This window comes from Marmota marmota, unplaced genomic scaffold, assembly GCF_001458135.2.
Source record: "Marmota marmota marmota unplaced genomic scaffold, marMar, whole genome shotgun sequence".
Lineage (NCBI taxonomy): Eukaryota > Metazoa > Chordata > Mammalia > Rodentia > Sciuridae > Marmota > Marmota marmota.
The window spans coordinates 41,033,041-41,043,051 of record NW_025999842.1 but is presented as its reverse complement, the minus strand read 5'-3'; the positions used below and the strand labels follow the sequence as shown (position 1 = coordinate 41,043,051).

General features: G+C 32.1%; 1 long non-coding RNA gene across 2 annotated transcripts in view; it reads right to left on the bottom strand.

Moving 5' to 3' along the window:
- Window positions 1-211: 211 nt before the first annotated feature.
- The window catches only part of LOC125614584, a 37,927-nt gene continuing 28,127 nt past the window's right edge, over window positions 212-10,011 (bottom strand). For both annotated transcript variants that reach the window (XR_007345171.1, XR_007345173.1), the window contains 3 exons: window positions 3,672-3,759; window positions 3,305-3,371; window positions 212-495 (listed from right to left, as the gene is read on the bottom strand). This is a non-coding gene — a long non-coding RNA (uncharacterized LOC125614584). The remainder of the gene's footprint in view (window positions 496-3,304; window positions 3,372-3,671; window positions 3,760-10,011) is intronic.

The window sequence follows — 10,011 nt, the reverse complement described above, 5'->3', positions numbered from 1 at the left end:
AGAGAGAGAGAGAGAGAGAGAGATATCCTGTTCCTGTGGTGTCTGTCTTGAAGGTAATAACTGTCACTTTCCCTCTAAAGATTAAGACTATCTTCTTGTTATTTTCTTATGAGAGAACTACTAAAACTGGTCAATACAGACATCATTTGCAACACTGCAAATCAATTCATGATGCTTGCTTTGTTTTCTCTAAAAATCAATAGTAGAGATGTTCAAGGTAAAATTCTTTTAGATTTATTTATATATGACCTTCCTAATAATTCCAATTTCCTCTTCAATATTTCATGGCTAAGCACATTCTTCTCAAGCAACACTTGTACCAATAGTTTAAACTCTTAAGGAAACATCATGATCTTGTCAGTTTCATATTCCTTCTTCATCAATTTCTACTTGGGCTTAATGAATTGAATGGATTTCTGAACAGAATCATCCAAGTTAAAGAGATGAATTTCTAAAAGTAAGAAATCACGTGGCTCACAGACCTCTTTATATTCCCTGTAGATAAAGAAAACAATTTAAATATCAGTACAAGGACTAGGGCAAGTGTGCTTTTGGTTAGAATTTTAAAGCTTTTTTTTTTCTTTTTCTTTTTAGCTTTCATCTCCATAGCTAGAAGGATTAAAGTTTAATATAAGTTAAAGTTTATTTCTTAGGAATTATCCCACCATTACAATCCCAGAAATTGTCTGACTTTTACTTGAGCCAAGAATTTATGTCAAGGTAATTTATTTTACTTTCTGTGTTGTTTACTTTCCTAAAATTGAGGGTACTCACCTACCAAAATCTTCTCTGACTATAATAGGGCATTCTTTGGCAGCCTGTATTTCAATTCAGTGGGTTTCAAGTCCATAGCTAGAAAATCCTCAAGTAGTTAAGTTAGTACTCTCACTTTATTAAGATCCTTTTCTTAAACTTCAGTGGTACTTTACTATATTTTTGGTTTAATCTTTCAGAGAAGAGGTCAAATGTAATAGCAGTATAGTCACTGTTATTTAATGGTTTAATCTGATATATTTCACTTGGTGTATTAAAGAAGACTAGGTAAAATTCAGCCTTTCTTTATACTTTCCCCAAAAATCCTGCTCCAAGGTAGGCAACCTTCCAAAAAATGTGCTCATTTTAATTCCAAACATCTAATTATTTTACACAACAAAAGCTTTGGGAGTTACAGTGTTTAATCAGTAAGTATTTTTTGAATTCCCTCAGCCAGCTGATAGTCAAGAGACAAGACATGACTTGAATAACTGTATAACTAATAATAACTCGGTAAGTGTGCAGTAGAGACCCCGAAAATATAAACACTACTCTTAGTACACCAGAAACAGTGATTTCAACTCACCATCTGGATATCTTAATTATTTTAAAAAAAGAATTAAATTATCTTAGAATATGTGGACAGTGAATATTTTGATGACAATTTACACAAAAATTAAGTGCTTATTTTATACATTCCCAATTTTAAAGATATGTATACTCTAAGTAGGAAACATCTTCAGAAAGGGACTCACTGCTCAGCAGCTCTCATCCCCGAGTCTGCATCGAACCAATTCCAGATTTGAAACACATCTTTAATAGGTTCCAGCATGGTATTAGAACATGGATCATTAAATGCAACAGTTGATTTATTGAAATCTGTGATGATAGATACTTCATTTGAAAAGAAAATGTTTTCGTCTTCATTCCATAATAGCAAAAATTTTTCATTTTTATGTTTGTGAACATGAACTAGAATAAAAACTTCAATCAGTTTTCTCATCCACACATTGTCTATTTCCTTCTGATTCTTGCCAATATGTCTAAGCATTTGTGTCCATAAAACTACAGCGTTGAACACATAGATCTTTAGATGAAAAGGATGCTACAACACGATCTTTTAGTAAAATAGCATGCCTTAGGTTCTTGCCATGCTGAAAGCCTAAGTAACTGAGAATAATATGTTTTTCTTTGAAATGTATTGTTCACTCATTCATTGATTTTCAAATCTGAGAAAATTCATTGTCATCTGAAGACATCTCACTTGTAGAATCAATTTTAATTTCAGCCCGATCTTTAGAATCTAGCCTGTTGCTATCTTTTTGAATTCATCTTTTGATTTATTTAATAATTTTGAGGTATCTTTCTCTGTCACTTTTCTTCTCTGCAGTAATGTGTGAAAAAGGAATATTCTGAATCTTCAACTGTTCAATGAAATTAAAATTAGGCTAGTAAAATGGTGTCCCTCAGCTTTTATTATATCTTCCTAAATAATGATACAAAACTACTAAACACAGTCAGGTGAGAGAGCCAAAGAGCCAATTAAAAAGGAAACTTCTGGTTTCTGAGTTTACCTCAGAGGAGAAAAAAGGACTTGAGGTTTAGGTTCAGCAGAGAATTTTCTACAGGAATCTTTAACAAGGAGTATAAAACTCCACTGCTTTTCAGATAACATAACACGGATTTAAATTTGTCACACAAAGAAGATAATATGGAAATATGTTAATAATTATTATTAAATAGACTTAACACCACAATTAAATTTAAAAAATGTATTGTTTAAAATAATTGACAAAATAATTTCTAAGTTAATGAAATGAAAAATGTTCAATATGTAAGAAAAATATGATTGTGAAGATTGCAAAGTGTGCCTTCAATTTTTAAAATTGTTCAATGTTGCTACATAGTAATTGCAATGGAGAAAACATTTTTTATTCTATTTAAAATTAAATTTTCTTTTTGTTACTTAAAATTTCTATATATTAATAAGTCAATCAATATTTTTCTTTACAAACTTGTTAGGATAGCTAATAAATTAAAAACTAAACAAAACCCTCATATTACTATAATGGACCTCAATAGCACACTAAGAAACAATGGAGAAAATATAAATTTGGTGTGTCACACAGGCTGGATATTAATCATTTGCCTGTTTGTTTTTTAAAGCCTCAACTTTACCAAATTTGTATCTTGAGTCATTTATTAAAATTTATTTCTTAGATCTATGGAATATATAAAAATTGAAATGGGCTTGAGACATTTGTTAAGTCTGGCTATATGGAATTGAGGATACAGACATCAAGACTAAAGGGATATTTAAGGCTCAGAATCATGAAATCTTGAATTGTTCTTTTGTCATTATCTCTGCTAGACTCTTGAAATATTTTGCATTTTCCTAATAAAGACTTAGTAAGTGTATATTATAATCCTTTTCTTATAAAGGAAAGAATTGCAAGACAACCAGTTTATGTTATTTGTAAAGGTCTCACAAAGTTGCAGACAGATAATTCAAACTGAGGCTTATGAGTTTGTAAATCCTTAGGATTAATACCAAATCTATCTGTTTTCCAGATATAGATGAGGATCTGCTAGTTCCCTTTACTTGGTACTCAAGGAATCTAAAAAGAGAAACAAAATTGGAATTGCACAAGATGATTAGAAGAGAATGGAATTAGAAAGAGTCCTAAGGAGTGAGACAAAGCTTGATTTTAGAACAGTAGATAGAGAAAATTAACATGATTTTGGAATTATAATGCAGGTAGAATCATGGGATTTATACCAAAGAAGGGGAATGTCAAATTATTCAGAGTTCTTTGGAATGATAAAGCTAATGAATTGTCTAAGTAGGTGGTCTTGGGAGGACTGGGGTCCCAGCTTACTGAAGTAAACAGGGCTGAAGAAGGCAACTTTGAACTTACCATCCGTCCTGAAAGCCACATATGGTACCCAGTTGCAAAAGGTGAACATGTGAAGATTCCCATCCAAACATCAGTTGTTTAGCACCTGCTAAATAACAAGGGTCATTATAGTTATTTTCACAGGATTTACTTCATTAATTCTCAAATAAAACTATGTAGTAAGCAGTTAGTTAATCAAGTGTGGTGTTTTGGGACGAGGATATAGAAAGAGATGTAGAGTATCCAGAGAGGAACTAAAATAAGTCAGAGTACAAATTTTGAATAATTTCTACATGGTTAGCAGTCTAAGCCAAGCACACTAAAGGATATACAAATACTAAAATATAATTTCCAACTTTAACAAGTATATTAGAAAGAGAAAAAGAACTAATAGATAAAAGAAAAAGATAAATTTGGGGATTAGGTTGCATAGTACAAACTATAAATGTTACAAGTTTCAGATGAGAGACATCAGTGATTCCTGCTATTAAGGAAAGGGGATCCACAGAATCAGAAGGAGGAATGGTATTTGACTAAGTGCTAAGGAATACATAGAGCTTGCTTTATTTGTATATGAAAGAGGAAATGAATTGGAACATGGCAGTGCATGTGAAATTGATGTATTTATAAGACAGGATGAACTAAGATTGAAAAGCATCAGGAAATAAGAAACGAAATGCTTTTAATGTCACATTATAGGACACTTGGTCAGCCCAATAGAATTGATATTTGGCAAAGTCATTGACGGATTTAAGTACAAGAAGGATAATAAGAAAGCATAATTTCATAATATATGATCAGGCAGCACTCTACTTAAGGGACTGATGATGAGAGAAAATTTGTGGAATATTGCTAATTTTGGCGTATGTAAACATAATTTTTAAGAAATGAAGGACAAACTTGAGAAAGTCATTATTCCTGGAGTGGTCATGGGAACTGTGATTAGGTGACTTATGAAATGGATGTTTCAACCCCCAATGCTACAAACTATCTCCAAATTGAGATTCAAGTAAGTTGTGAAATGTCATTGAGGTCTCAACTAAATGAAAATCAACAATGACTTAGGCAGGACTCACCTCCCAAAGTAGCACAGTAAGAGCTAGAATTGTATGTGTTCATAACCTAAATGAGGTTAACATTTTATTTTCCTTCATTAGATGACTTTTGATGTTATTTGATTTTTAGTTCATTTTTATTCTTCAGAGACACTCCTCTAATGCAGAAAATATATAGGAGTCAGAACAAACTCCAAAGAAAAACTGCATGGACTCAAACCTAGTCCGTGCTACTTGGTGGAATGTGACTTTGTCATGTTGGTCAACCTCATTGAGTCCCTTCCTCCTTTGTACCATTAGGCTGGTAGTGGTAGGGTTGTGGAGTCAAAGAGTAGATAATCGAAGTACATTTGAAGTGTGTGGCTCTCTCTGTATTGGCACCTCTTCATGGGTGAATACATAGCTGTGCCCTATCTCTATTGTAACAGAAGAGTTTTGATAAAGATAAAACAAACATTTTCCCCTATATTAGCCATTGCACATATGTTTGCCTTGCTTCTACTGGTTATGTCATATGGATAATCTTATTAAATATTTTATACTGTTATTTGAAGATTGTGTTAAGATATTCTGTAGTACACACATAAAACAAGTTTGGTTCAGTGTTCTCTAGGTTCTAGGAACTATGATAGATTTTGAGGATGTAGCAGTAAACAAAATATGCCTGGTGCTTACCCTCATGAAGCCCAGACCAAATTTAAGCAGAGCTTATCTCTGGTCAACAGTGTACAGTCAGAAAAAAAAAAATAGTTATTGTTATTATTATTAAAAGAGAAGAAATAGAATATGATTAATACCTACAGTTGTAGTTATGCTTCTGTATTTAATATGCCTATGTAATTGGTCCTATGAAAGATTATAATAATAAAATATATTGTTAGGTTTACATAAGCTGGAAGTGTGATTCTGTGATACAGAATAATATACTGAGGGCCTCAAGTAACGTTAACAATATAAACTCTTTGTAGTTAAGGGACAGGGGGGATACAATAAAAACATGTCTTAACATAGTTAAATCAAAATGATTAGCTAAATGGCAATACATGTAAGATGAATTTCATGCCTACTATTGCAAAATGTATTTTATTTTTATGCATATATATTTCAATTAACATATAAAATTGTACTTATTTGTGGGGTGCTATGATACTTCAATACATGTATATATTATGAAATGTTCAAATCAGGCTTTTCATTCTGTCTTCAGATATTTGTCTTTTTTATGGTGAAAATATTAAAATATTTTCTTCTAGATTTTTTTTAAATATAAATTTCTTTACCATTGCAATAGAACAGCAGCAACATATTTCTCCTGTATATCTGTAGTTCTGTACATCAATAGATGAATGGAGTTTTAAGAGTGTGATATATGTGTGTGTGTGTGTATGTATATACACACACACAATGTAATGCTATTCAGATTTGCAATTTACATGTAGGAAATGTTCTAGTTCTCCAATTTGCAAGAAAATTTCCAATGAATCTATTGTGAATAATACCCCTTAACAATGGTAAAAAAGAGAAATTACAGTACCAAGAGAACCCAAGATACTAGAAGTTTAGACAGATATACAACATTTATCTAAAAGTGAAATCTTTCAGAAAACATTCTTGTACCCATTTCATTTATTGCAGTTTAGGTCACTTTATGTATTTGATGGAATTCCCTTTGAATTCAGTAATGGAAATTTTGACCTATTTCTCAGAATTTGCTGAAGTCTGGAACATGGACTTTCTTCTTAATCTACAGTAAACTAAAGCCCAGAATCTCTGATTTAGCCATGTAATAACAAAAATGGGTGACACAACATTTACAGAATGAATTTCAGAAAGACTTCTGAAAAGCAAATGAAAAATTGTTGGAGCCATAAGGTAGGAGAGGAAAGAATTAAGTAGAATGACTCTTGCCATAAAATGAGTTAACTATTTAAGAAAAAAATTAAATAAACATAGGCATGTTACTCAACTTTCCTGAGCCTGTTCCCTCATCTATAAAATGTAATAATAGACATTACTTTATATAAATAAGACATGGTTAAACTTATGCACATACATATACACTTGAAACACATTGAGCTATCATAATCATAACAAACACTATTTAAGTGTCTCATGGGGATGATGATTCCCAGATATAGCAAAATCGGTGTTTCTCTACCCACTACTTTTTTTAAGTTTCTGATTCAATTATCAAACATTATTATGATTCCCTGCAGAGCAAATTTTTGTTTGTTTGTTTGTTTGTTTTTACTGCCTTATATACACCATCAACAAACATTTGCCTTTAAATCCCCACTGCCTTATACTTTCATACCTTGCCAGAAACATGGTATGTGTGTTGAGTTGAATTCTTGATGTACAATATTTATCTCAATGAAAAAAAATGGTGTTTATCCCAGAGTAGACCTCTTTATTCATTCCTAGAAATAATCTTGTTATTTAAAAAGATGACAGGTTTCTAAGCATTGCAAATAGGCCTCTGTAAAGATTTCTTAAAGAGTTACTGGTAGTATCTCGGGAGACAGAAGCTTGGAATTAGCAAAGCTGAGCTTGATGCAAGCATCAGTAAACTGCAGACAGCATACATAATTAGGCTAAACAGAGAAAAAACAATGAAAGTCTATGTTTAATGATGGGAGTGCCTAGTCCCTGGACTTGCCATAACCCTGGGGAGAGTTACCTTCTGATTACTGGAAAGCTGTGGAAACTGTTTGAGGTAAATGTATCAAATTGTCATACTCGTCTGAATCAATCCATGAAACATTCTAGTCACTCTGATTAGCTGGGATGCATACAGAAATAGATGCAAGTACTTCCAAGCAGATTCAATTCCATTGATGCTTCTTCTCCCACTCTTTTAGCTTCCTTAGGATAAAACACTTTTAGGTTTGGGGCAAAAGCTAGTAAATAAGTAGTCTCTTCTTTTAATACATTCTTCATATGGCTTCATTTCCTCTATGTCTAAAGGAAACAGAAAGAAGGCCTAAGGTTTCATTTTTCTCACCTGCTCAGAATTTTTTCTCCTAGACTTCGGAGAGAGGCACCAGTTTCTACAGAAACGTCTTTTCTGTGAGGGAACATTTATTAAAGTGTCTTTTTGGTCTAGCCTTATCACTATTAATGGCATAGACCTTCTGTCAGACAAGAATAAATTCCTTCTCAGGTAACCTACTGGGACTATTCAAAGCCTGCCCTAAACGTGTGAAAAAGAACAAATAATACAGAATAATTTGAATTGCTGCATGAGAATCAAGAAAAATTAAAGCTTAATCAAAGAATTATCAAATTAATTAAATGTTATTTACTAATGTGTCATGTTTTGCAAAAATGTCATCTTTCAGCTTATAAGAGTAAGAATTAAAAAGGAATTCTAGTGATTTATGTGAGTACATCCCTCCAGTGTTGTGACCTTAGAATCAGTGAATTAAAAATACCCAGTATAAGACTCTAACCATTCAAATAGATGTTCAATTCTTATCCCTTTTCTTAAGAAATCCTTATTTTAAATGTGGAAATAATGCATAGAATTCATAGCTGCTTATATATAGCTAACTATTTTCAGAGAGGTCTATTTGATAAGCAAATCTTTTTTTTTCCTTAGCTTTTTTTTTCCTATATAGCATTTTTATGTTTGCATGAGATTAAGATAGTTTTGTAAGAGTAACTTTAGTGTTAATGACTTTAGGGTGTTCAGCTAGTTGCTCAACATTTTTGAGTAGCTCTATAACTTCTGTCCTAGCTTAATATATTTTATATTTTAGTTTTCTAAAATATGCTGTGATAAGGCATAATACTGTTATTTCCACATAGTACTACTAATTACCCCAAATTTGGAGGGCAATTTGTTTTGCCTATCTATATCTTCATCAACATCCATGTTTAGATGTTCAAAGTCCTTTGATTAATCAATTTCCCAGCAGTTGCTGAATCTCTATTACGTACTAGATGCTAGTGGTCATAACATGAGCTTCAAAGGAGAAGGTGATAACAACTCAATCAAAGATTATTGCAAATAAAGCAATGAACTATATAAAGCAGTGAAGGTAGAAAAATGAAAGGAAGTACTAATTAAGTACTAAATCATCTGATGCAGATTATTCTCACTATAAATACCTAAAGAATAGGGGCTGCAGTGTTTGGGGCAAGCTTCATCGGGCATTTCCTGCCTATGTTCAGAAATCTTCTGTTTTATTATGGTTTTTATTATTAATTACTTACAGTGGCTCAATATTTATTCCTCTTTGGATGACCAATCATTTTTTTTTTTATTCCTATAGGAGAAACTGTAAAAGGAGAATTTTTTTAAATTAATAATACCAAGCAAGGAATCAATACAGGATAAAAACTGAACAAAATAACATCAAAACATATAGATGTCATCTACACCACAGTTTTCTTTCAAATTTGACCCCATCTACCTTACTGTCTGTCCTTTGTCATTTGCACTTCTTTATTTATATTCTGTCTTCAAAACACCTAGTACTTTATTTTATTCCATGTTTCTGCTTTATGATTGGTGCATTGCTTTCCTGAGGGAAAAAGTGTCACCCACATACCACTTTTCATTGCTATCATCCAGTGCTTAGGTAAAAAGCCCTTGTTTAGTAGACAAGACTCATTTGTAACAATTGGACTGTCATATAAAAGGTGAGTGAAAATAGATGTGAAAAAAGCACCATATGCCCTATTGAAACACTTTGTGAGCTACAAACTGATGATTTAATATTCTTTTATATGGTGGTTCCATAAGAGGGAAGCCTTTTCCATTTTCCATAATTCATGGTAATGATTATATCAATAATGATTTTCTCCCAGAGGAATATGATTTTTATGTAATTATGAATAGCCTCCTGGCAGACACTGGATAAACAGGGTACATTGTTTTAAATGACAAAATATTATCAATTACACAGAATTTAAAACAAGAAGAGAGATTGGCTGACCTCCAAACATGGCATTCATGTGAGAATACATTTGTGAATTTAATTATGGTGCTAAGGCTATTAAATAACATTTATTAACACATTCCCATTTTATCCTTTTTTTGTGACATATTTAAATTTATGTTATGGGCCTGTAATTGAAAAGATGTGGAGTTTTATCATCCTTATTAAAGCATCCTGTAGAAAATTCTCTGCTAAAGCAAAACCTCAAGTCCTTTTTTTTTTCTCCTCTGAGGTAAACTCTGAAACCAGAAGGTTCCTTTTTAATTGGCTCTTTGGCTCTGCTTCAGGCTTTCATGTCTCTTTGAATTGCTTGTGAATATAGAATATTTGCTTGTGTTAGAGACAAAAAAAAAAAAAAAG